This window comes from Panthera tigris, chromosome D3 (genome assembly GCF_018350195.1).
Source record: "Panthera tigris isolate Pti1 chromosome D3, P.tigris_Pti1_mat1.1, whole genome shotgun sequence".
Lineage (NCBI taxonomy): Eukaryota > Metazoa > Chordata > Mammalia > Carnivora > Felidae > Panthera > Panthera tigris.
The window spans coordinates 45,540,631-45,568,497 of NC_056671.1; the positions used below are offsets into that span (position 1 = coordinate 45,540,631).

Sequence of the window (27,867 nt, forward strand, 5' to 3'; positions counted from 1 at the left end):
CAGAGCCCGACGCGGGGCTCGAACTCACGGGCCGCGAGAGCGTGACCTGAGCCGAAGTCGGACGCTTAACCGACTGAGCCACCCAGGCGCCCCGAGAAAATATTTTTTGAGTCCTCATGTGTATCATCTCTTATTTAGTGCATAGGAATACATAATTATTTAAATATTAGTTTCTTTCCTTTCTGCTATTTATTCCCTAGTCAAAGCCCACAATCCTTAGAGAAATCGCCTCCATTCTTTCTCTCCAGTGCACACAATATTTCCTCCAAGGTAAGATCATCTAATAGTAATAGTAACATTTAACATTTGTCAGGTACTTACTGCATGCTGGGCATTATTTGACGTACTTCGATATATTTACTAATTTAATGCTCATAACACAGTGAGATTGGGGTTTTACAAGTAAGGGAAAGGAGGCATGGAGAGCTAAGGAATTTGTCAAGGTCATTCAGCTTTCAGATGATGAAGCTGGGATTTGAACCTCGGCACCCCAGTTCCAGCCCATAGTCTGAGCCAGTGTGTTAGAGATCACACAGTTCAGCCCCTCTGGATGATACCGTGTCTGCATAGCCGTCTGTCTCCCCAGTCCCTCCTCTTCTCTGCTCAGCTGAAGAAAGTTAAGGTCACTTTGAGCTTTGTGCAGGATTTGGTGACATGCTTAAAGTTATACAACTACTTGTGTCATTTGTCCTGAGTCCCATTCCTGTGCCCTTCCCATGACATTAGGCAACACTACACAATCTATGTGAAGGCAAATGGCTGAAATTAATTACTATTTTGAGGAAATCATTTATGACTTTATCCTGCTAGTTGTAACAATCATTCAAAGGTATCAGATCTGATGGTAAAAAAATATATGTATTTCCATTAGATACCATGATGTTTGTTTTCATTAAGACCAATCTGAAATGCATTCTTTGTTTTTGCTGGTGTTTCAGTTTCTATCCCCATAAATATTTGTGCTGTTGTCTTAGTTTCAGTTAGTTTTTGCTGTTTTCCTTGGACTGGGTTTTTCTGAGGGGATGGGGGTGCAGTATTTACAGTCATCTTCAAAACTTTGCATCCCCAAAGCACAGTAGCCATAGCTCAGAGATGACATCGATGTACAGTCAAAACAAGCCTGGGGGGCTTCGTGAGCTCAGCAGTGCTGTGTCTCAGCAGCGGGGTGACCCTGAATCTCAAGACACCCGGAGGCAGCCTCACCAAGGAACACTGAAAACAAGCCCTCCGTGGAATCTTTGTGAACTTTGCTCCTGAGCTGCCTGAGGTCATCATAATCCAAAACCTAAGTCTAGGAGAGAATGCTTTCTTGTGTCAAAGGGGTCCACAACCCAGGAGATAAGAGGCAGTAGGCGGCATGGAGAAATTGGGGCATGTGTTTGCAGAGAGTGGTGTGGGCGATGAGACATTGTAGGAAGAAAACTACCTGCAGATAAAAGAATTTCCCAGCTCACTGTGTGAGTGGACAAATTCCCCTGAGTTTTGATTTCCTCATCTGTAAAATGGGAATAGTACTTGTCTTGCTTATTCCCCAGGGACTAAACGAGGAAATTAAGTAAATAAGATCAATCTGAAACCTGTAAAGTGCTCTAGAAATGTGATGAATTATATTATTGCTATTCTGTAATGTTTAGTTAAGGTTTTTAAAAAATATTTTTATTTATTTTTGAGAGAGAGAGAGAAAGACAGAGCACGAGTGAGGGAGGCGTAGAAACAGACGGAGACACAGAATCCGAAGCAGGCTCCAGGCTCTGAGCTGTCAGCACAGAGCCTGATGGGGCTCGAACCCACGGACCATGAGATCATGACCTGAGCCAAAGTCGGTCGCTTAACTGACCTAACCACCCAGGTGCCCCTCTGTAATGTTTATAACAAAAGAAGTGGAATTTCCCCCAGAACAACATATATAATATAAAACAGTGATTTCCACTAAAATGCACCAGAGAAACAATGATACAATTCATTATGACAAAACATCTATTGCATTTTTAAACCCAGCAAAAGAGAGACAGCTTTGCCAACATACTAACAAAACAACAAAACACGGCAAGCTAGTGCTTGTTTTGTTAGTATGTTTGCCATGGAACTTCCCATGGGCACCAGCCCTAAGTGTTGCAGACACATGGAGGAGGGTGAGGCCAGTGAAATGTGCACCCTGGAAGAGCCAAGTTCTCTATGTCACAAGGGGGGACCAGGCATAGTCACTGGGGCTTTCACCCTAGGGTAAGGGGAGCTCAATGCCAAGGCAAATGTTAAAGCCTTCTATGGACTAAATTTTCTCCCCCAGATGTATATGTTGAAGACCCAACCTGCCATGTGGCAGTATTTCGAAATAAGGCCTTTGGGAGGTAATTAAGGTTAAATGAGGACGTAAGGATGGAGTCCTAATCCACTAGGACTGGCGGCTTTATAAAAGGAGAGCGCTTCCTCTCCTTCCCCTCTCCCTCCCTCAGAGGAAAGGCCACTCGAGGACAAAGCAGCCATCTGCAAACAGGGAAGAGAGCTGTCACTAGAAACCGAACCCTGCTGGAACTTTGATCTGGACTTCCAGCCCCCAGAACTGTACGAAAATAAATCTCACACAGTCTGTGATGTTCTGTTATGGCAGCCCCAGAAGACTAAGGCACTGACAGTGTCTTCATTTTTGTTTTATAACTCAAAAGAAAATCAAGTTTTCTTTCAAATACATTAATCTCAGTGTGCCTGGGTGGCTCAGTTGGTTAAGTGTCCGACTCTTGATTCTGGCTTAGGTCACAATCTCACGGTCATGAGATTGAGCCCCGAGTTGGTCTTCACACTGAGCATGGAGCCTGCTTGGGTCTCTCTCTCTCTCTCTCTCTCTCTCTCTCTCTCTCCGTCTCTCCCCTCCCCCCCACCACCACTCATACTATCTTTCCCTCTCAAAATAAACTTTAAAACATATATATATTAATCTCTGCAACTTCTACCTATACACCCAATAAAAACAAGAAAGTTACAATTCCAATGGAAAAGTCTTGGGGCACCAGGGTGGCTCAGCTGGCGAAGGCTCCAACTTCAGCTCAGGTCATGATCTCACAGTCCGTAGGTTTGAGGCCTGCGTTGGGCTCTATGCTCTGGATTCTGTGTCTCCCTCTCTCTCTGCCCCTCCCCCACTCGCACTTTGTCTCTGTCCCTCTCAAAAATAAAGTAAACATTAAAAAAACTAAAAAAAAAGAAAAGTCTTACTGGGTACCCTTTCGTCTCAGGGAGGTCGCCTAGAGAAAAAGTGGATTTCATTGTAGTCTGTCTGCCCATTCTCCTCGGAATCAATCTGCTCTTTCAAAAGTTCACAAAATCAGGGGGCGCCTGGGTGGCTCACTCAGTTGGTTAAGTGTCTGACTTCTGCTCAGGTCATGATCTCATGGTTCTCAAGTTCAAGCCCCGCGTCAGGCTCTGTGCTGACAGCTCAGAGCCTGGAGCCTGCTTCGGATTCTGTGTCTCCCTGTCTCTCTGCCTCTTCTCTGCTCATGCTGTCTGTCTGTCTCTCTCTATCTCTCAAAAACAAGTAAACATTTAAAAATTTTAAAAATAAAAGTTCACATAATCAGGAAATGCCAAGGTTGCAGAGGATCTTAAGTGTTACTGGTCGAGTCGTGCACGAAAGTTTCCATTTTATTCCCAGAGTGAACAGACTGAAAACTCTCACATTGGATTTTGACCACTCCAGGTCATATCCTGGCTCTCTATCCCAGTCTTCTCATCTATAAATGGGAATAATAGAATAATAGCATCATCTACCTCGGGCCAGCTGTAGAGAAGAAATGAAATAACGTAGCCCAGAGTAGTGTCCGGCACCCCATACGTGCCCAGTTAACGTTAACTACTACGATCAGTCTTAGAACAGTCAGACAGAATACAAAATACTCCGCAACGGAGCTAAGGCTACAGACCTCCCATTGGCAAGTCAGCGTGTCCTCTACGCCTGCCAATTAGTTATCTATGGATCTGTCAAGCCAATTAACTGAGTATCATAGTAAGCGGAGGAAAAGTATTAGAAGAGACGGACAATAGAATTAATTAAATGAAATCCAATTCAGGAAATCCTTTCGCTCAAGACAAGTGAAGCCATTGTCTACATGACACAGAAAGGTACTCTTTGTACAGATGGCTCACTGCTCCACACGATGAGCCTGGCACCCCTGCTTGATTAGCGTGCAAAGGGATGTCAACAGAGAGGCTTACACAGTGCAGACCCCTTCCCAACATGGAGAATGGGTGGCCCTGGAGGACGCATAGGGCACGTTAAGTCATAGGACAAAAATACGGCCCAGCTTCCTGCAGCAAACATCTGCATGAATTTTTAAGACAAAATTTAATACCTTGAAGAACTTTCAGGCATGCCATATTCTGTCTCTGGCTGTGCCTCCAGTTCCGTGGGGAATGCGAACTCTGCTCGGCCAGGGAGCTCTGGGGCAGGGGGAAGAGCCCCAGACTTGGACGAAGCTTCGTGCCTGCCACTTGTACCTGGGCTATCCCAGCAGCCTCCCAGCTGCTTTCTTCTTTCCCACAGAGCGATCTTTGTCAAACTGGACAGGCTCAGCCCATCCTCCCTGAGGAAACACCGTCCACACCTCCCTCTGGCCAGTGGAATGAAGTCCGTGTTTAACTTGGCACAAGGCCTCACAGCCTAACTCCCCACAACTCTTAATTTAATTTAATTTAATTTAATTTAATTTAATTTAATTTAATTTAATTTAATTTTAAGCTTATTTATTTTGAGAGAGAGCAAGAGAGAGAATCCCAAGCAGGTTCCTCAGTGTCAGCACAGAGCCCAACGTGGGGCTCGAACTCACAAACCGTGAAATCCTGACCTGAGCCCGAAATCAAGAGTGGGATGCTCAAGTAACTGAGCCACCCAGGCGCCCCTCCCCACAGCCTTTTAAGCCTTTGCTATCCCTTGCTGATATCCTGTGGCTGCCCTCACACCTCTCTCCCTCCACACCTCAGCCCCCTGTTCTCTATCAGTCTTTCCCTCTCCTTCCCGGGCTGTCCCATCTGCAAAACCTTGGCTGTCTGAGATTGCATTCGAAATCCCTCCAGTGCAAAGCTCTCCAGCCCCTTACCCCCAAAGCCCTGGTGCCCAGAACCCAAAGCTGAATACCATCAGCACTTCACTACCAGTATTCACTGGCTGTTCAAATTAGTATGTAACTGGTTGTCCGTAGGCGCTGACTACAATTTTGTTCCCATTCGCTTTTCTAGTTTGCAGAGAAAGTTTCCGGACGAAGTTCGAACTGCTCTTTTGAAATGAAATCTCAGCAGATTTCATCTCCAAACAGAATTAAAACAGGAAGTGAAATTCTAAAGTGCGCTCCACTGTGACAAAAGTTACATTACGAAACCCAAGTGTCCTCATCTGTTAGGTGGCTCCAGTGTCCTCAGGGGCAGAAGGACTTTCCGGGGCTCCCACAGTTGAGATTCCCCAGAAATTCACTGAAAGAGGTTCTCACTGCGTTTACTTCGCTCCAAAACGTGTGAGGGTTTTGAATGCCAAGAAAGCCCCTGTGACTCTAAGTCAGATCCTGGGAAGAAGGAGCTGCAGGGAGCCAGGCTGGAGGCCAGCAGCAGCTTAGAAGACACAAAAGTGTTTCCTTTATTTAACAAAAAAATAAATAAAAAACCTTTCGTGGAGGAAGTTTTGTGTCCCCAGGCAAGTTCTGACTTCACTAAGCCAGCTGAGCTTAGCTCTGCCAGCCTCTTCCAGAATGAGGGAGAAGAGAGGTGACTGTGCACACCAGGGCCGAGTGAACCAACAGTGAATTCTGCTCCTTTTATAAATAACGAACCAAGCGCTCCTTACTCTTATCCCAAAGAATCCATCAAAACCAACCTTGCTGTGAGGACATCACCAGTTCTCAAATGCCTCTGGTTTTGTCTGATCATGTTCATGTCTTTATTTTCTTGTTGTTTTGTTCTTCCCACAATGGGAAGTAAACAAGCATCAATAAACAAATGAACAAAGAAAAAGAAAGCAACGGCCATGCTGGGAACACAGGCGTGTGCCCCAGCCGGCAAGCATGGAAAGCTGAGACTGACGGAGGATGCTTTCTTCCGAGTATGCTAATATTTTGTGCCGCCCCAATCTCCGCAACAGCCCCTTCATTTTATTGTTATTGTTTGCTTTGTCATCCATCCATTCATCTAACAATTATTGAGCTTTATTGCATTGAGAGTCACCCATTAACACAACATTAGTGGTTCTTAAACTGTAGTCAGTCACCCCGTGACTTACTAAAATGCAGACACGGGACCAGAATCCCTGACTTGTGTAGCAAGGGGTGGGGCGCTGGAAATTGCATTTCTTAAAAATTTCCAGGGGCTGCAAATGTTACTAACCCTGGGAGCACAGTCTGAGAAGCCCTGCATGAATACATTCGCCACCAAATCCCTAAAAGGCCCAGAACTTAGTTGATGCTCAATAATTACCCACTAAACTGAATTGAAGCCACTTTGAAACAATCCTGGATTCTCTGAGATAACAGACCGGTTTGTGCAAATACTTACACGTTTTCCCTGCTGAGGCAGACGCAACTGTGCAAGAACAACTTTACAGAGCACGGTGCCCTCATTTGTACACCAAATATTAGGTTGGGAACCGAGTAATTTGCAGCTGACTTAGTAGTGAGTTGACACGGTTGTAGACATCCTGGGAATTATTAAGAAAAACAGGAAAATTACTTTACCATTTTTAGCACCTGCCCCTGCTGGCACTTCCTTCTTTTCCTTCACTCTTCCTCCTCATCCCCCTTCTCCATCCTCCCCACTTCCACCTTCCCCCTCCTCACCTTCCCCTTTTCATCTTTCTCCCTTCTCTACCCTACCCTCTTCTCCGCTCTCCCCCCTTCTGCATCCTGCTCCCTTTTCTCCACCCTCCTCCCCTTCTCCATCTTCCCCCATTCTCCATCCTCTCTCGCTTTTCCACCCTGCCGCCTTCTCCGCCCTCCCCCCTGCTCCTCCATCTCTACAAGGCTATCAGTGAATACTTGTACAAATACTTTGAGTTCTTTGGAAGAGAGAAACTGTATTGTTGCCAAATGAAATAAATAATTTCTCTCTGTTCTTCTTTAAGAAGGTACACAGGGCAATATTATCAACCAAAAAAAGAACCCCCAAAACATGTCTTCTTTATACTATCTTGTATCAAACTTTAGGGTAAACAGCCTCATTTTTTTATGACCTTGAAGTCTGTAGTCAAAGGTGATTTGTGGATTGGGTGTACCAGTTGGCTATTTTATATAATACCTTTAAATTTATAATGATGGCTTGTTTTTTATAGTGCCATATCAAATATCCTCCTGGGTTCTTGAGTTTCTCTCACTATTATCAAATTATTTTATTGCTACTCACCAAGTGGCAAACCTGAAGAACCATAAATTGTGTGGGCTTATAATTCAGCTTTTGTCCCCTCTTGGCTATCTTGCAGAAAGAGAAAGTAACTTTATAATTCTTATAATTTAAAAAATACGCATCAGCTAAAAAGTTATTTGTATCTCAGATTACCATTCCAGGTAAAAATTTAATGTGCATTTCAAATGCTGTGTGTCTTTCATACATCAGTGTGGTTCTTTTTTTAGTGTTTTCACAACTTTTTAAAAAATGTTTATTTATTTTTGAGAGAGAGACAGAAAGAGCACATGCACATGAGCAGGAGAAGGATAGGGAGAGGGGGACAGAGGATCCAAAGTGGGCTCTGTGTCGACAGCAGAGAGCCTGATGCAAGGCTCAAACCCACAAACTGTGAGATTACAATCTAAGCTGAAGTTGAATGTTTAACCGACTGAGCCACCCAGGCGCCCCTGTTTTGGTAACTTTTGCAAAGCTTTCTTTTTATTAATTTTTAGAAGATGAACACTATATATAAACATGTTGGGGGGTGGGAGGTGTAAAGGCACCTAATGAAATGTCTAATAGCAAATTTTTATGCCTCTGTATGAGAGTCACAAATAACATTTTTAACTACAGGAGCTCTAAATTTTAACCTTATCTTTGGCTATGTATATAAGGAGAGGTTGACACTATAAACTGACCCTGTCCTGCCTCTTGTTAAACAGCACAAATAATCTAGGGGATGACCATCAACCCCTGAGAGGCTTAGTGGAAAAGATGCAGGCTTCCTCTGCTTCCCAATACATAACATCTGAACCCAAATCAGAATGGCACATATGAAAGCCACAGATGTTATCAGCTCCAGGGTCCCTACAGACTTGCATGATAGTGGTGAATGAGAGAAGATTCTAGAAAATTATACGATATCCCAAGCATCTCTGTTGTTTTTAAGGATAAATGCTAAAAGGAGATGATAATTGTATAGATGATAGATATATAGCATCTATCATTTATTCAGCCCTTATTGAATGATAGGTGCTGGGCCAGTTGCTAAATCTTTTTTTTTAATGGACATATAATTCACATACCATAAAATTGACCCTCTAAAATTGTACAATTCAGTGGGCTTTAGTATATTCACAAGGTTGTGTGACCATCACCATTATCTAATTCCAGACTATTTTCATCACCCCACTAGATAAAAGTATTATAAAGTCAATTTTCTGTGCAACAAGATAAAGATAATTTTGGTTTCTTAGCAGTGGTTTAAGAATTCCTTACAGGAAGAAGCTTGCTTTTGCTGAGAAGATGCTTTGATAAGGCCAAGCCCAGAGCAAGGGGAATATGACTGCATGGCAGAAGAAGGACTCACTTTGGCCTCCTGAGAGGAGGTTGCTGCAAGGGACCATACTGGAGGAGAGGTTTCATTTTATTCACTGATGTATCCCAAGTGTCTGGAACAGTGCCTGTCACATAGCATGTGCTCATTACATGTATGTTGACTGGTTTAATTCTGCTTTTATTAGATATCAGGCTCTATATCCATATGTATAAAATCACATGTTATTTTATTTTATCTTGTTTTATTTTTAATATATATTTTTTAAGTAATCTCTACACCCAACGTGGGGCTTGAACGCACAACTCTGAGATCAAGAGTCGCATCCTCCACCAACTGGGGCAGCCAGGTACCCCTAGATCACGTTTTCAAATCACCTTGTTCAAACCTTCGGAATCTTTGTTGATGTTTTGTCACCCGGATCTATCAGTTTCTGAAAGAATGACTTTTACATCTTCCATTCTGATCAAGGCATTTGTCAGTTTCCCCATGTGATTCTGATCCTTTTTACTTCATCAATTTAAAGGCTGTGTTGCTAGGTACATCTGTCAGGATTCTACACTGCAAACAAAATTGACTTTGGCCCATTTAAGCAGAAAAAGTACCTCCCAGAATTATTGGAAGACCTAAAACAACTGGGCTCAGTGCTACCCAGCCAGGAGCTGCACAGCAAGCCACGGAAGAAGCCACATGAGGAAGTTGCAGATATCACGCTATCTCTGCAAAGCTACACATGCTGTTCCCCAATGCCTTGAGCAGCTCCCAGCAACTGGAATGTGAGCAGCAGAGCCAAAATGCTGCCACAGGAACTCAGTCTTGCTGGAGACCCCAGCCTGCTGGACAAATTCTGTAGTTTCTGCTCTCTTGTGTCACTAGCTCCTAAATGGAGGGAGGCAAATGTTTGTCCATCGCCAGAGCCTTGGTCTCATGACTTGCCTTGGAAGACAAGACACTGGCAAAATGACGGTAGGGTATTTTGAGCTTCTATAGGGGGAGGTAGAGAATCCTTCAAAATGAGAAGTGGGTGAGGATGCTTGGCAGGATAAATGTCTATTCCACATACATATACATTCCTGGTTATTATATCTTCTTGATGTGTTTGGTCCTTGACTTACACATTTTGCTGTGGGATCCTGAGCTGTGTTTTCTCATGTGCCCTGCAGGGCTAATATTGGTCAGGGGAAAGATTAGAGCTGGCCTTCACAGAATTGGACAGGAATTCCTATCCTGAAGTCTCTCTCTCCCCCACCTGGATCCCCACTACATCTTGCTTTGTTTCAAGCCCGGTATGGCAGGAGGAAAGGCTTTCCTTTAGGGAAGAAGGAAACGTGCTTTTTTCTCTTCCTTCTAGACTTCCCACACCTGGCTGCTGGCAGGCAAATCCAGTCCACCTCCTAGAGGACAGACGCTCCTGACAAAGATTGTGCCAGCTCTTGCTAGAGTCAGTGTTCCTAAAAGGGAAGGAATCTACCTACAGTTCACTCCCTGGGTTCCTTAGGAGCCAAAACTTGGCCTGGGGGGAGCGGGAAGTCCATTTCTGAGAGAAATGAACAGAAAAGGGGAAAGGGGACTTTGGTTTAGCTTTGGGGCTGAAATCTACTTATACCAAGTATAATCCAGGTACATAGACAAAAAACTATCACCTACTTAAGACATATAACAATTTAGAGGAAAATGCAGCAAACACTGTATATCCAGTTTCTAAAGCCTGAGAAATAAAGCAGTCACAACACAGACCCTTTGTAGCCCTCCTGGATTCCACCCGCATCCTACCCCAGAAGTTACTACTATATTACACACACATTTTTTTTTTATCATTTCCATATGTGTTTTGGTATGGACAATAACATACATATGCATTGTTCTGCAACATGTTCTTCCACCCAATATTATGTTTGGGGGACTTATCCATGTTCACACATGTAGCTCTGATTCTTTCATTTTAATGGCTATATAGCACTCCTTTGTATAGACATATCACAATTTTTTAAATTCTGTTGATGGCCACTTCAATGGTTTCTAATATTTTGCTATTATAGGCCATGCTGTCAAAATAGTCTTGTGGTGTTTTTTAATTTATTTATTTGTTTTGAGAGAGAGAGAAAGAGAGAGAGAGTACGAACAAGTAGGAGAGGGGCAGAGAGAGAGAATCCCAATCAGGCTCTGCGCTGTCAGCACAGAGCCTGATGTGGGGCTCGAACTGTGAGATCATGACCAGAGCTGAAATCAAGAGTCAGACGCTTAACCGACTGAGCCACCCAGGTGCCCCAAAATGTTTCTATTTCCTTGCGCACATGTAGAAGAAAATCCCAGGAAATAAATTACTTGGTTTGAGGACATACACATCTTTAATTTTACTAGCAATAACCCCGTTGCTTTAGTGGTTGTACCAATTCACACTTTCACGGTATTTTTTTCCCATGGCACTGTGTGGTCCCCAACATTTGTAATTGTCAGTCTGCTTTATTTTGTTCCAATCTAGCAAATGTGAAATGTTATGTCACTGTGGTTTAATTTGCATTTTTCTCACTACTGGTGAGGTTGAGCATATTTGTCACTCTGTTTCTCTTTGTTTCTCTTTCCTGAATTGCCTCTTCATAACATTTGCCCATTTTCTACTGGTATTTTTATGTTTTTTTATTGATTTGTAGAAATTCTTTATATATTTTGGAGAATCTTTTGTTAATTATACGCATCACAAAAAGTTTCTCTTACTCTGGCTTATGTTTTCACTTAATTTATAATGTCTTTTGATAGACCAAAGGTTGTTTTTTTTTGTGTTTTTTTTTTAAATATAGTCAAATATTTAGGACATTTGGAATAAACATGAAGGATTGCTGGGTGTTCTCCAGGGAAAATTATGCATTGTTTAGAGCTCATTTTTCCAGGTTATTGGATTTTAGCTGCTCATTGTTTTGAGCTATTTTACAAATTTTATATTGCAAATACTGATAGCTATGTAAAATAATTCTTGTCTCTGGACATGAAAATAAAATTCTGTCTGGTGGCAGTTTGACTCAGTCTGCCCATACTCCTTAATCCCCTTCCCCAAACCTGCCTGTGGAAATTTATTTCAACATGCCTTTATTCCCTATAAATTTGTGGTTCTCTGCTTTCTCATTTTAACAGTTGTAATGTCTGCCTGGTTCCCTCATTAATAATGAAGTAAATAAAATCTTTTTTTTAAGGTTTTATTCTTTTCAAACAACCTCTCCACCCAACATGGGGCTCAAACTCACAACCTGGAGATCAAGAGTTACACGCTCCACCGACTGAGCCAGCCAGGCTCACTGTAAATAAAATCTTTAATATGTGTTAATTTTATGTCTGTATGATTTTACCTTTTCTGAAAATTTCCTTTAACAAACATATTAATCTTTTCCTTTGCTTTATGTTTTTGAGTCTTAAGAAATTACTCCCTCACCCAGGCTTATAAAGATATTCTCACCTATACTCTTTAGGCTATTAAAGTTTTACTCTTGTGGCACCAGGGTGGCTCAGTCAGTTAAACTCTGACCTTGGCTCAGGTCATGATCCCACAGTTGGTGGGTTTGAGCCCCACGTCGGACTCTATGCTGACAGCTTGGAGCCTGGAGCCTGCTTCAGATTCTGTGTCTCCCTCTCTCTACCCCTCCCCTGCTCATGCTGTCTCTCAAAAATAAATAAACGTTAAAGTTTTATTCTTCTTGTTTAACCTCTCTGCAAAAGTTTTTTGCTTATGATGTAGGATGGTGATGTGATTAATTCTTTTTCCCTATGGAGACCCAATTTTCCCAGCACCATTTACTAAACTGTCCACCTTTCCCCCACTAATTGGTAATTCTATCTCGTTTGTGTATAAAGACTCCTTTATGCATAAGTCTGTTTTGGGGTCCCTGTTCTGTTCTTGTAGTGTGCTTTTTCCATTTCTGCACCAGTGTCACACTTCCATAATTCCTGCAATATTGTAAGAAGTCCTAATATCTCCTGCCATTTTCTTTGTGTTTAAAATTACCATGGTTGGGGTACCTGGGTGGATCAGTCAGTTGAGCGTTGACTCTTGATTTTGACTCAGTTCATGATCTCACCGTTTGTGAGTTAAAGTCCACGTTGGGCTCTATGTTGACAGCATGGAGACTGCTTGGGATTCTTTCTCTCTCTCCTCTCTGTCTCTCCCCCATGCTCTCTCTCCCTCTCTAGATAGATAGATAGATAGATAGATCTAAATAAATAAAATGAAATAAAATTACTGTGGTTGCTATTAGCTCTTTACTTATCTGTATTAATTTTAGAATCAGCTTATAGAGATCCACAAAATATCAATCGGGATTTTTCATCTAAATTCTATTGGATTGGGGCACCTGGGTGGCTCAGTTGGTTAAGTGTCCCCTTCTTGATTTCAGCTCAGGTCGTGATCTCATGGCTCATGAGTTCGAGCCCCAAGCTGGGCTCCGTGCTGGTAATGCAGAACCTGCTTGGGATTCTCTCTGCCCCGACTCCATTCACACTTGCACATGCATGCACTCTCTCTCTCAAAATAAATAAACAAATAACTTTTAAAAATTTTAAATTCTATTGGATTCACAGATTACTTTAGAGAGAATTGACTCTTTAGGATTTTATGTCTTCCCAACCACAAATACAATATATGTTTTCCATTTGCTTAGATTTCTTAAAATATTTTTTTCATAGAGTTTTATAGTTTTCTCCATGCCAAGGCATTTTTTTTTCCTTCTCACTAAGTCTTATACATCATTTGTTAGTTTAACTCCTAGATAAGTTGTGGTTTTGTTGCTGTTATAAATGGTATTTTTCAGGATGTTTATTACCGGCATATAGTAATGCAATTGATTTTTGATATTATGTCCAGCAACCCACATATGTTCCTAAAGTTAGAATGTTAATGTGTGATGTCTCCACCAATTCTTAGTCCTCCTTGGACACAAGGAATTCATTTCAGTTTTCAAACCTTCCTATGGAAGATTTTTCAACTGAGTACTTTGCAGAGTGTCAAGCACATTGCAGACACATTCAATAAATTTTTGTTAAATAAATAATGGCCAAAAGAAGCAATTTCATTTGAAGAATTGTGCATTTCTCTATGATCTGAAAATTCCATATTCAGCTATGTCAGCAGTAAGAACATGATAAATGCATCCCCTCCCTTCCGATTTTATATAGGTAAAATCTGCCTGAAATAAACACTGAGAGCAAGCCTGAAAGAAGGAGGGAGGAATGGAATATCGCAAATTGATATCTAGGGGGAGGTGAGGAGAGGGTACTGTTGCTAAACAACCGACTTCATTCCTAGCAGGTGCTGACCCAGTTCTATGAGGGTCTCTTTCCCTCCCTCCTCTTCCTCATCCCCTCCTCTTCTCACCTGATAGAGTCAAGAACATTGCAGATTGAGATTTATTTTCCCTTTTGGAGGAGGCGTGTTGGCATTAAGTTCAGGTTGTGACGTAGTGTTTGTTCTGTGATCACAGAGTTGGATCGTTGAGATCTGAAAGGAAGCCTAGAGATACAGTGGCCCTGTCTCTGAAACAAATTGTCCCCTGATGAGAAACTCCTAACAGAATGCTGAATCAGATGGAGACTTCAGGGTAGGAATGATGGGCTCTGCTATGGTATTTGAAATGATTGTGGAATAGCCACATGCATACTAAGGAATATGGGACTGGAGGCAGCTTAACTGTCTGAAGCAGAGACCTACACTGACAGATCATCAGTCCAGTGTTAGGGGAGGTTGAAATCAGGGCAGTAGACAGATCATCACAGAGGGTTTGTAGTGTGAGAAGAGAAGAGGCTGGGCACGGAGCTCCCAGTATACCACCTCTCAGAAGAAGGAAGCCATTGCCAGAGGAAGAGATGCCTGTCAAGAATGCCTACAAGGAGGAGCTGGAGGGTTAGGAGGTGAAGGGGGGGAAGTGGGGACAGAAACCATGCAATGTTTTTAAGAGGAAGTGGGAAAGGAGCAGATGCCAAGGAGAAGTCAAGGAAGATCAGCAGAGAGTGGACTTAGTCCAAGGTGGCCACAAGTGACCATGGTGGGTGGATGAGTTTTTTGCTTGTGCTCCTTGCCCTTGAAATGATAAGACCCTGGTCTGGCTAGGTTGGTCAAGCCCCTTACCTTCTACAGGTCTCTGTTTGCTCATCTATCAATTTGACATCATAACAACTTCCTTGAGGACTGTTCTAAGGATTACCAAAAAGATACTCAGTGTCTTGGTGATGTCTCTGCCCTTCACTCCTTCTATCTTTATCCTGTCTCACCCAAATCTCACCCTTGGAGCCCATCTGACAGCTTCATGCCTCCCATTTCATCTGAGCCTCTCTCTGCAAATTCCTTTGTGCTTAAGTTTTCTGTGCAAACCTTATTCTGATGCATGGTGGAGAAGGCTGCACCCTTCCCCCACCCTGTACTCCCCAACCTTCCTGCAGAAACATGATCCCACCCCACCCCAAACCTCAGTTATCCCTTCCGACCCACCTGTATTCTCTGGAAGTTGAGGGAACAAATGAGGCAAGTGTCTCCTTGGAGATACACTGTCCCTTGAGTGATTCTAAATGGAGATGTTCAACTGACCCTTCTGTTTTCTCCACCAAAAAGATGTATGGTTGCTAGGAAACCAACAATAGGTATTAACCACACCTGGCAGGAAAATGTTCCTAACCTGAAGAGGAATTATATTCAGAAGAATTTTTAGCTGCTGTTTCATTATCATCTTTCAGAAATTTAATTTGACAAATCTATATTGAACTTGTACATGCAAGGAACTTGCAAAGCAGAGATGTGATCATGTCATTCCTCAACTCAAAAGAATTCCATGCCCTTCTGTTCATAAAAGGAAGTCAAAACTGCTTATCTGACCTACAAAGCCAGCCTTGCCTACCACACTCCCTACCCCAGCCTCACTTGGCCACTGCTCACTTTCTCCATTCTACTTTTTGGATCTTCCTGAAATCTCATCCTCCTCTTGCCTCCACAATGACTCACCATTCTTCAAAACCTTGCTTAAAAGATACTACTAAGTCTAGACAGAATGAATTCCCTGTTCCTGTTCACTGATAATTTCAGGCATGCATGCATTCATTCAAGTAAGATTTTTCTGGGGCGCCTGCGTGGCTTAGTCGGTTAAGCATCTGACTCTTGATTTGGGCTCAGGTCATGATCTCATGGTTCGTGGGTTCAAGCCCCACATCGGGCTCTGTGCTGACTATGCAAGCCTGCTTGGGATTCTCTGTCTCTCTCTCTCTCTCTCTCTGCACCTCCCCCACTCATGCTCTCTCTCTCTCTCTCTCTCTCTCTCTCAAAATAAATAAATAAGCCTTTAAAAAAAAAGATTTTTCTCTACTATGTACTGAGCACACCTTATTTGCCTTCTTTCTTTATAGGGCTCAGTTGGTAACTGTTCTATTCTTGCCTCTATCATAAGGATTCCCCATTGGTGACAAAATTATAGCAACTGGTAATTCTTTGATTTCACAAATTATGGTCCTGACTTAATAAATACAGAGTTGAGAATTTTAAAATTTAAAAAGCAGCTAGTAATTATCTCAAAGTGGCTTTTTAAAAATTAAATACGCTCTGTTGCCCAATCATGCTTAGCACAGCCATGGGAGACATTGTCGTGTATTGAGGCTTTGTTCAGTTTTTATTGAATTTGGATGTTCTCAGAAGGCTTCTACTCAAGAGAACAGGTATTGTTTGAAGCTCCATAGCTCATTCCTAAAGAAATAAATGGACTCTCCCTATGATACATAAACAATTCACCAGTTATCAGCCATCAAACCCAGATTGTTAAGATAGCCAACTTTTGTTTTTCTTTCAACACATGCTTAAAATTCTCTCTAAATCTCTTTGCGTAAAGAAACCCCACTTCATGCAGCCCCTGCATTTTGCCTGATACCATTGTGACAAAATATCTGATGGTGCAGTGGGTCTCTGAAATTGTCTTTACTTTGCTTCCCTTATGTATGTTCCCTTGAACTGGGTGCCTTTCCCAACACGATCCTAAATTACAACCAGTTGTATTGCCAGAGTCTAGTGTGAAAAGCAGAAGCCAGTTTGAGTATTTTGGAGGGAATTTAATAGAAGGAATTCAATATATAATTGATGAAAGAGTGGAGAAGCCAAAAAGAGATTAGCAACAGCTGGAAGCTACCAAGGCTGAGAGGGCAGAGAGTTCATGGAAGCCAGGATTCGGCATCACCTGGCAGAAGCTGATACCAAAGAGGAGAAAAAGCTAGAACCAAAGACACCACCCAAGGAAGAGAGAGAGGGAGGAAAGCATCATGCCTTCTCCCTTTCTCCCCACTCCAGTCTTCCAGGAGCTTCCAATGGCTAAATAGAAGCTACATCAAGGCCAGAGGGCAAGGACCTGAGAAATGTTGTTCCCTGAAATAGCAGATAGAGAGAGGCAGAACAGAAGCAGGGGGGAGGCAGGGAAGGGGTCTGACAGCAAACAGCAACACAATCAGCAATGCTTAACCGACTGAGCCACCCAGGCACCCATAAAAATCCTCTTCTAAGGGAGAAAATAATACCTCTGCATTATAATCATGTCCCATATTTACATTTTAAGTGATTTTCAGGAGTTTATCTCCAATTAATAAATGTCTTTCTTTTCCACACTTAACATTCAAATACCTACTTGTAAAAATGCATCTTACTCCTATTTTTGCCAAATGTATTCCCTAGAGGTTTTTCTCGGTTTGGTTCTATGTTTAGCAGAACTTTCAAGTAGCACATTGAGAGCTTTAGGCAAATTTAAATAATCTCCTTTAAATTAGAAGGAAAGTCTTAGTGCACTGCAGGATCCCTTGAGCTGGGCTGAGCCCCACTCATCTGAAAGCCATTTGCCCAAAACATTCAGCAAGTACTCCTGGGAAATTCTGTACATGCTGGCAAGATCAGAACCATGTAGTGCAAGTAGGAATCTGATAAAAAGCAACTAGAATAAGGGGAAACAACATAGGAAGATAATATTTCTATTCACAAGTAAATAGGACTATTAAAACCGCATATTTACTATTGGAAACTATAGTCTTCAGAAACTCTTGTCCACATTTAAACCACAATATTTAACCCTTCTATTATTTTCCTCCATCTTTTTTTATTATTAAAATAATAAATATTCATTATAGAATGTTTATAAAATAAGAGAAAGTATAATAGTTAAAATTTTTGAAACTTCATAACTTCAAAATCCAAAGTTAACCTCTGTTAACATTTGAATCATGTTGTGTGTGTGTGTGTGTGTGTGTGTGTGTGTGTGTAAAACAACCTATGGACATACCACACAAACAGTTACGTATCCTGATTTTATCATTTACCATTTTATTTTGAGGATTTCCTCTGTAATTTTTCTCATTGAAAAATCATTTTAATTGGCTCATAATATTCCATTTTATGACTGTACTATAATTTAAGGTATTTCCCTTTTGTTAGACATTTAGGAACCACATTGCCACTTATGCCTTGACAAGCCACTATGAAAAGACTGGTTTTTAGTCTATAAAAAGGAAGTAACATCATCTTAAAAGAAGCTGGCATTTCCTCTTCTCAGGCTCTGATTATCAGTCTCAGCTTTGGTTTCACATTAACTGCTTTCAAAGGCTTCTCTTTCTGTTATATTGAAGAGTAGGAGTGAGAAAAGAGGCCACCACCTAGAGGAACTTGGACCCAAGGGGTAGCCAGGGATAATTATTCAAGTGACAATTTTGAAGAAGATAAGCCTTGCTCTTGTTTATAAATTGCAAGTCACAGGGCACCTGGGTGGGTCAGTTGGTTGAGTGTCCAACTCTTGATTTCCAAGTTATGATCCCAAGGTCATGGGATCAAGTTCCATGTCGGATTCTTGGGATTCTCTCTCCCTCTCTGTCTTCCTCTCTCTCCACCCCTACCCTGCTCATGCTCTCTCTCTCAAAATAAATAACTTAAAAAACAGATTGTTTCTCTCTCTCTGCCCCTCTCTGGGGCTTGCACTCCCTCTCTCTCAAATAATAAATAAATAAATAAATACATACATACATACATACATACATACATACATACATAAATTGCTGTAGGAGTGTATATATATATTTATTGGCACCTCGGTGGCTCATTCGGTTAAGTGTTGGACTCTTGATTTTAGCCTAGGTCATGATCTCACAGTTTGTGAAATCAAGCCCTGCATCAGGCTCAGTGTGTTAACAGCACAGAGCCTGCTTGGGATTCTCTCTGTCTCTCTCTGCCTCTTCCCTGTTCATATTGCATTCTTTCTCTCTCTCTCTCAAAATAAATAAAAAAATTTTTAAATAAATATGTGTATTTAGATTCTTAGAACCTCTGTTAAGTGAGTGATAAATTATGAATGTAAGAGAAAGTTATGGTGAAGTGTTTGATTTGACTTATTTGGGGTGTACATTGGGTTTTCTTGTCCCTTTTGTATTTTTTTTTAGCAAACAATAATGATTTGGGGTGGGATTGGTCTGAGTAGACTTTATAGCACTTAAAGGAGGAGTAAATGAGATGATGCATAAAGAATTCAGCTTGGGGTGCCTGGGTGGCTCAGTCGGTTAAGCGTCCGACTTCGGCTCAGGTCCTGATCTCACGGCTCGTGACTTCGAGCCCCACGTCAGGCTCTGTGCTGACAGCTCAGAGCCTGGAGCCTGTTTCAGATTCTGTGTCTCCCTCTCTCTCTCTGACCCTCCCCCGTTCATGCTCTGTCTCTCTCTGTCTCAAAAGTAAATAAACGTTAAAAAAAATTAAAAAAAAAAAAAAAGAATTCAGCTCAATGACTGACTCACTGAAAATACTTCCCAGATGTCAAATGCCATTAGTATCATCATCAGTATTTTCATTTGAATAGAAGTTCATAGCTTACAAGAACTTTCACATACATGTATACTTTTAGTTGTCACAGCAACTTGGGAAAATAGGCAAGGATGAGGAACCTTCTGGTCTCCAGGTGCTTCCACACTGTAGCTCATGATGATGGCTTACTCATTTGCTGATGGCATTTTTCTGGACTGAATAATGAGAAACTGTGATTTTGGCAAAAGCAGACAGACTGAGTGGACAAGGTTGGCAAAATACTGTCTATTCTAGCAGAGACAGAGACTCCCGACTCCTTGCTAATGAACTGTTTGATTTTAGGCAAGTTACTTAAATCCCTCTCAGTGTTTAGCCAATGCCAATAAAAATGATAGTAATAATACCACTGTACCCTTTGACATAGGGTTAATGTTAAGCACAGAGGAAGATAAAGCAGTCAAAATTATGTCTTTTTAGGAGTGGAACTTAGAGAAGTATTTTGACAAGACTATTCTAAACAATAGTGCACTCACAAATTCAATATAATAATCTAAGTGTTCTTATAGAGTGTTTGATATGAGCATTTAACATCCCTTTCCTTCTTTTATTTTTTTAAAAGTAGGCTCACACCCAGCGCCCATTGCGGGGGCTTGAACTCACGACCCTGAGATCAAGACTGAGCTGAGATCAAGATTCGGATGCTTAACCAACTGAGCCAATCAGGTAACCCAACATCCCCTTCCTTCTGCTCGATCTGCTTGCAGTCCCAGTATACAGTAATCCTTTAAACTGTTAACACAGATCTTTTTAGCACCCATCTAGAGGCAAGAAGTTGGAGGGGAGCTACATCTGCGGGAAAAAATCCAAGGGGATAGCCACGATTCAGTGAGAGACTGTCTGAAAAGTCGCATTCTAGGTCAAGATAATGACTCCCCACATAAACTGAAGAGTCCAGGGGCTTCAGTGTTAATGGTTTGACACTTAAGATTGCTACAGATTAAGGTTCATCAATTTGTGTTCAAAGAGCTGCCCCCAAAGTCAGCAAGGTTAATCAGTTCTAACCACTAAGGAATCAAATAGCCAGCAAATGCATCCCACAAGGGTGTAAAGGAAGAAAGCTGCACACACTAATTGTCCTAATTATTTAAGAACCAGTCATGACAAAGAACCAATCATCCCTATATTCTGTTGAATATCAGCACTCAACCATTAATGGACTCGACTTATATTCTCTTCAATTTTAAACTATTTTATAAACACAACTGAAAAGCAACCTTTTTGCTTTCATTAAATGCTTGTATGAGAATTGAAATGTGAGTACATCAGAAGGACACACATTTTCCAAATTAGCAGGACAGGTAAGGAAAAAAACAGGAGGGCTGGTTAAATCATGGACTCAGAGTTCCCAGCCTGGTCGAGAGCTTTCCAGGAAATACAAAGAGAGGCAGAAATAGAAGTGATATTTGGATGGTGTTAAACTACATTTTGCTTTACCCAAGAGAACACGTGGATGTCAGTTGGCTAATACAGATCACCACGCTAGCACAGATAAAACATACAGCAGTAAGACTTGTCATGATCTCACAGTTCATGGGTTTGAGCCCCACGTTGGGCTCTATGCTGACAGCTCAGAGCCTGGAGCCTGCTTCGGATTCTGTGTCTCCCTCTCTCCCTGCCCCTCCCCTGCTCGCAGTCTGTCTCTCTCTCTCTCTCTCTCTCTCTCAAAAATAAACATAAAAAAAAAAAAAAAGACTTGTATGATACAAACAGCTGCTAAAAACAGAGCATGTGACAAAGTCTTGACTTGTCCTGGCATTGTCTCAGGAAATAGAGGAAGCAAGCAAGTAGGAATAGTTACAACACAAGATTTATGTTTGGTGAAGCAGAAGGAATGTGGAGGTGATATAGAAGGGTGGGGTCCTGGAGAATTAAGCAAATGTTTCCACCTTAATCCTTGTTGGCTTAAAAAAAAAATAAAGATACCATAAAGTTTATCAAATAGTTACATACCATGAATGATGTCTGTGATTTGCTTCAAAATTGCCTAATCGCAGGGGGGGAGTAGGTGGAGAATCGTAGGTGGCTGTATAGAAAAAACAGGAATGTCTATGAGGTCATAATTGTTAAAACGAGGTGATGGATCCATGGGGGTTCCTTATACTACACTATTTGTGTGTGTTCCACATTTCCCATGATAATAAGTAAAACAAAAGAAAACAAAATAAAATAATGTATGACTCATTCCAAGGCTAAAAAAAAAAAAAAAACTTTAAAAGGAAGAATGACTTTAAAATATGACAAGCCTTCAAAAAAGAAACAGTGTATTGACAGAGGCACAAACAATCCCATTTAGGGAGAAAATGTGTGTTTCTGAAAGATCTAAAGGCAGATCTCAAGCAGTGTGACTCAACAAGGAGCCACTTGGAAATTTGGGGGGACATTTTTGCTTATTGTAAATCCCTGGCAGTGCTGGTTCTCGGCGATGGAAGGCCAGGATGCTCAAACTCTTTCAGTCCAAGGACCACAGACCTGCTCTCTCAATGCCAGCAGTGCCCCCATTGAACAGCAGTGATGCGAGGAGACCAAAGTGCCAAAGTGGCCACTGAGGCACTCTTCTATTAATCTGATGTTAAAGTCACATGGTCCATGAATAGGAAGGGTAAATGGTAAAGGCTGAATAATAAAGACCCACATGGAATTGCGAGAAGTGGGTCAGGAAAGCCAAAGGTTAAATGGTTAGAGGCTTGATGAGATTCAAGAGTCAACACCATATTCAGGTATAATAAGAATATAACAGGGGAGCCTGGGTGGCTCAGTTGGTGGAGCATCTGACTTCGGCTCAGGTCATGATCTCACAGCTCACAAGTTCGAGTCCCCTGTCAGGCTCATGGCTAACAGCGCAGAGCCTGCTTTGGCTCCTCTGTCCCCCTTTCTCTGCTCCTGCCCTGCTTGCACTCTCTCTCAAAAATAAATAAATGTTAAAACAAATTTTTTTAAAGAATCTAACACTTGCAGGTTTTAGAAAGAGGGGAGATTTCCTCTAATCTAGAAAAGTTAGCACAAACATGGTTAAAGAGAGTTGGAGAGCAAAATGATAAGAGGATAAATAGTGAGAAAGCACTGCCAGGAACTTACGCTCATCCCCAACACGCCTGCAGGAGGGTCACTTACCCTGCGACTCAACACTCGCCTCAGGCTCTGGGAATCATCCTGTCCTCATTAAGGAAAAGTCTAATAAACCATAGGCCAGTGGCTCCATCCATCAGTGGTCGAGCAACGCTGACTGCTGGAAAAAGCATGACTGGTCTGGCCGTGCACACTATTGATCAGGTCCTAACTTCAAGGAGTTCCTAGTCTGGCTTAGCGAAACAAGACACATTGAAAGAATAATTCTGAACATCAAAAGATACCCTAAGATTAAGTCCTAAATGAGCTGCACAAACGGTTAATAGCATAAGTGAAAGAAAGTCAAAGAATGTGGCTCAGATCAGCAGAGGGTGCTTCATGAAACCAAGGGATGGAATCCTGATGTTAAAAGAGGGCCAGGTTTTGGGGTGTCTGGGTGGCTCAGTCAGTTAAGCAGCCGGCTCTTGATTTCGGTTCAGATCACTATCTCACAGTTCCTGAGTTCAAGCCCCGAATCAGGCTCTGTACTGCTGGCATGGAGCCTGCCTGGGATTCTCTGTCTCCCTCTCTCTCTGCCCCTCCTGCATTCTTGCATGCTCTTTCTCATTCTCTCTCTCAAAAATAAATAAAAATTAAAAAAAGAGGGGCAGATTTTGAATAACTGTAGAAAGAAAAGAGAGGATGCATTTGTGGAAAGTACAGTATTTGGGGGGAGGAAAGAAAAAGAACTAAGGCCTCATCCATTGGCCATGTCTTGGTTTAGGATGTCAACTCAAACACCTCTTCTGGCTGGCAGGTGGCCTTCCTATTGAGGTAGTCCTGGGCCCTCACCTTCCATGGCACACCTGTCACCAACTCACTGCTGCTGGGGCCCTCAGGCCTCTTTGCGCTCTGGCCTCCCATCTCTCACCTCTCTTGGCCAAACGCCCCAACGCCTTGGCCTCATACAGGGAAGTGTCACTGGCCACCCTTGGACAAACAGCCCAGATACATTCCCAAGAAAGGGAATGAGCACAGTGTCTCACTATGAACCAAATTCATGGCCTCTGGGTGCTTTCATGTAATCAAATCCAAGGGAGAAGTTTGCGTGCAAATGTTCTCTTTTTCTCTCTAAGGATAGATTCCTTTTTATTTTCTCACTTTTTGATTTTCTGGAAATGGGTACCAAACCTGACAGAGAGATTCACTTAAATGTATTGTGGGGGCGCCTGGGTGGCTCAGTCGGTTAAGCGTCCGACTTCAGCTCAGGTCACGATCTCGCGGTCTGTGAGTTCAAGCCCCGCGTCGGGCTCTGGGCTAATGGCTCAGAGCCTGGAGCCTGCTTCCGATTCTGTGTCTCCCTCTCTCTGACCCTCCCCCGTTCATGCTCTGTCTCTCTCTGTCTCAAAAATAAATAAACGTTAAAAAAAATTAAAAAAAAATAAATGTATTGTGAATGAATAAATGTATTGTGAATGATGGGCTGGGATGCTTTCAAATAATATTTACTGAAATGCTGGTAACTGAATCAGTAGCAGTATGGTATCTGGAACCAGCTTGAAAAGCTTTGATCCATCAAACTCTCCACCAAGAGTTGATAAATCTATAAAGAGCTATGAGACAAACTGTGGCCAAAATAAACCTGCTGTGTAATTCATGTATATGTTGGGGTGCTACTACTCATGGTAGCCTAGAATAAATCATCGGGGGGTACTGAGTGGCTCAGTCAGTTAAGCGTTCGACTCTTGATTTTGGTTCAGGTCATGATCTCGTGGTTCAGAAGTTCGAGTCCCACATTGGGCTCTGCGCTAACAGTGCAGAACCTGTTTGGGATTCCGTCTCCCTCTGTCTCTGCACACACTACCCACCCCTGCCCCACCGCCCCTGCCACTGCTCTCTATGTCTCTCTCGAAATACATAAAAATAAACTTAAAATAAAACATAGCAAATCATGTTCCTTCTTGATATGATTGCTTTTTAAGTTTATTTATGTGAAGAGAGAGTGGGCGAGCAAGGGAGGGGCAGAGAGAGAGGGAGACAGAGAATCCCCAGCAGGCTTGCGCTGATGGCGGATCCCCAACACAGGGATGGAACGCACTAACTACGAGATCATGACTTGAGCCGAAATCAAGAGCTGGCCACTTAACCACTGACTGAGCCCCCCAGGGGTGCCCCTTCTCAATGTGATTTTCAAAAACTATCATACATCTTTTGTAACTTGATTAAGTTTCTGACATCTACAACCTTGTAATTAAGGAAAGATATTTTTTCTTCTAAAAATTAGAAACAGTACTTCCTAGTAAAATGCCCAAATAGACACAAATAGGATGGGGTTGGCTATATAATAAAACGTATCAAGGGGCACCTGGCTGGCTTAGTCCGAAGAGCATGTGACTCTTGATCTTAGGATCATGGGTTTGAGTCCCAAGTTGGGTGTAGAGATTACTTAATAAATAAAACTTTAAAAAAATGCTTTAAAATATAGTCCCCTTGGAGGCAGATGAGGTGAGGGCCAGCAGAACACTGTGTTTCTCTTTATTTGCTGGCTTTGCCAACACCGTGTTTGGGTTCTTGGTTGGTGCTTATCTGAAATCATGTTGACACAGGCATGAATGTTCTGAATTTTTGAAGTGTGTGTGTGTGTGTGTGTGTGTGTGTGTGTGTGTGAGAGAGAGAGAGAGAGAGAGAGAGAGAGAGTATGTGGCTGTTGTTGCTTTTGGTATGCTTGCTGGAGCACATTTCTCTTAATGAAGAGCTTTTGAGAAGCTGTAAACATTTCACAACATACAGACATTTGATAACAACAGCCTGTGCTCCGTGGGAAACACTGGAGCCTCAAAGCAGTTGATATTGTTCACATACTACTGTTTGGCATAAAACACTCGGGCACGAGGGACTACTACAGAGTTTCTGTGAAGACAGTTTTCTAGACAATTTCTAGGAAGACCATAGGTTGGACACATCACTTTAGTGTATTGGTAACTGAGTTTTTAGAAAGACTGTACTCAGCTCTCTATTCTGAACTTTCAATCTTATTCTGTTCCACATTTTAATAGATTCAAAATTGCTAATACTAATATAAATTGGTGAAGGGATTTCTTCTGAACACTAAACTGAAAGGAGTACTGTTATCTTCCACAGAGCCTGAATAGGGCGTGAGACAATGCCTCTAGCACAGTGCATTGTGCATGAAGTGTTTTCCAAGGAGTCGCTCAAATGTGTCTTGATGGATCGTTAGCAAAAAGCTGATCAAAGACAAATATTAAAATGAACTATGAAGTTCAAGCTTGTTCAAACCCCAAGCATGTGGCATGTTACTCATTGAAAGCAAGGGTGTTTCTGCCTAAAAATCTTATTTTGGTCTCTTAAAATTCTTGGGCTATGTTTAGAGAATGTGTTACAGATTCATCTTTGTAAAGTGGACACACTTAGATTCTAAGAAACAAATTGTAAGCACAACGTTAATTTTACATAGCATGAAGTATGTGAAGCGCTTTGAACGTTATGCACATATCATTAATTTATGGCATCGCCTCTTTTGGCCCTGTCTCCCGTGTTGGCTGCAGAAAGCAGGTCAACAGGCCAGGACAGATGTGCGGCCTCCCTGGGCCAGGCTGAGAAAACATTCCTTAAGTGTGTTGTCTCTGGCCCAGCTGTTTGTCCAGCGGCACTAATATAGCCAACAGGTCACTTCTGGATCTCAGCCTGCTGAGTCCTTCCCACTGCGGATGGGCCAGGCACAATACTGCAAATATCAGCTACCTGATACTCAACACTGTGTCTCAGGTAGCTTTCATTTGTCTTAACCAAACAAAACAATACCCCCAAAAACCAAATGAACAAATAATTTTTTTAATGTTTGTTAATTTTTAAGAGAGAGAGAGAGACAGAGTGCAAATGGGGGAGGGTCACAGAGGGACACACAGAATCCAAAGCAAGCTCCAGGTGCTGCGCTGTCAGCACAGAGCCTGACGCAGGGCTCGAACTCATGAACCGTGAAGTCATGACCTGAGCCAAAGTTGGAGGCTTAACCGGCTGAGCCACCTAGGCACCCGAACAAATAAGTTTTTTAAGTTTCTTTATTTATTTTGAGAGAGAGAGAGGCAGAGAGAGAGAGAGAATCCCAAGCAGGCTCCGACCGTGAGATCATGACCTGAGCTGAAATCAAGAGTCAGATGTTTAACCGACTGAGCCACCCAGGCACCCCTAAACAAATAGTTTTATCAAAAAGGCTGCTTAAAACTGTTTTTTAAACAGCTTGTCCAAGAGCGAAAGAAGAACAGAAACACAGCCAAAAGTGTATTAAATGTCCCTCTTCGTTCCATTCTCACCCTTAGTGCTAATTTTTTCGGTGCCGTGGAATTCTTAGTCCTTAAAAAAGGACACTTGTAACACGTTTTCACTCACACCACTTCTTACACCAGGTGAGGGTTTTTTTTCCCTCCACATCAACCAATTCTCCAACTCTCTGGACACTGACTGGGTGTCATACAGTTCAATTCAGTTCTGACACTCACCACCCAGAATTGGTACAGAGCCCACCGCTGTAAGGGCTCAAACCCACAAGACTGTCACCCATTCAGATGCCAGCCACAAGTCCCAGTTTACTGCTGATACTTCTGACCAGTTGGTTATAAACTCAAGGTTTTCACAATCCCCTCCTCAGGTTTGAAAATTTGCCAGAACTGTTCACAGAACCCAGGAAAACACTTTACCTGCTATTTCTGATTTATTATAAAGGATTCAACTCAGGAACAGCTAAATGGAAGAGACACACAGGGAAAGGCATAGGGGAGGGACTGGGCCTTCAGTGCTCTCTCTGATGTCACTCTCCCAGCTCCCCACATTCACCAGCCCAGCAGCTCTCCAAACCCAGTGTTTAGGGGGGTTTATGGAGCTGTCATTGCACAGGCAGGCATGATCAATTAAGCCATTGGTCGCTGGTGGTTGGACTCAATCTCTAGTCCCTCTCCCTCCCAAGAGGTCCAACTCTCTAATCATGGCTTGATCTATCTGGAGATTAGCCCCCATCTTGCAGTTACCTAGGGGCCAGCCACGAGTAGCCTAATTAGAACAAAAGAAGCTCCTATTATCCAGGATATTACAATGGATTTAGGAGATCTGTGTCAGAAACAGGTGACAAAGACCAAGTATATATTTTTATTGTAATCACACGAGGTTTGTTACTTTTATTGATTCGGTATGGAAGGGAACAAACCCCATAACTCCCTTCTTTTTGCTTCAATGCCTCTAATTTCACCTGAGAAGCTTGCCAGCAGATGACAGCATTCACAGC

The 27,867-nt window shown here is 42.2% G+C and overlaps 1 long non-coding RNA gene across 3 annotated transcripts in view; it reads right to left on the reverse strand.

The window, feature by feature from the left end:
* Nucleotides 1-21,552, reverse strand: part of LOC122232552 — a 39,231-nt gene extending 17,679 nt beyond the window's left edge. For 2 of the 3 annotated variants that reach the window (XR_006209909.1, XR_006209907.1), the window contains exons 1-3: nt 21,477-21,552; nt 7,369-7,433; nt 6,526-6,667 (exon numbers count right to left, since the gene is read on the reverse strand). This is a non-coding gene — a long non-coding RNA (uncharacterized LOC122232552). Of the gene's footprint in view, nt 1-6,525; nt 6,668-7,368; nt 7,434-15,155; nt 15,287-21,476 lie in introns of all 3 variants that reach the window. The other variant, XR_006209908.1, reaches the window with a different exon arrangement.
* Nucleotides 21,553-27,867: the final 6,315 nt, after the last annotated feature.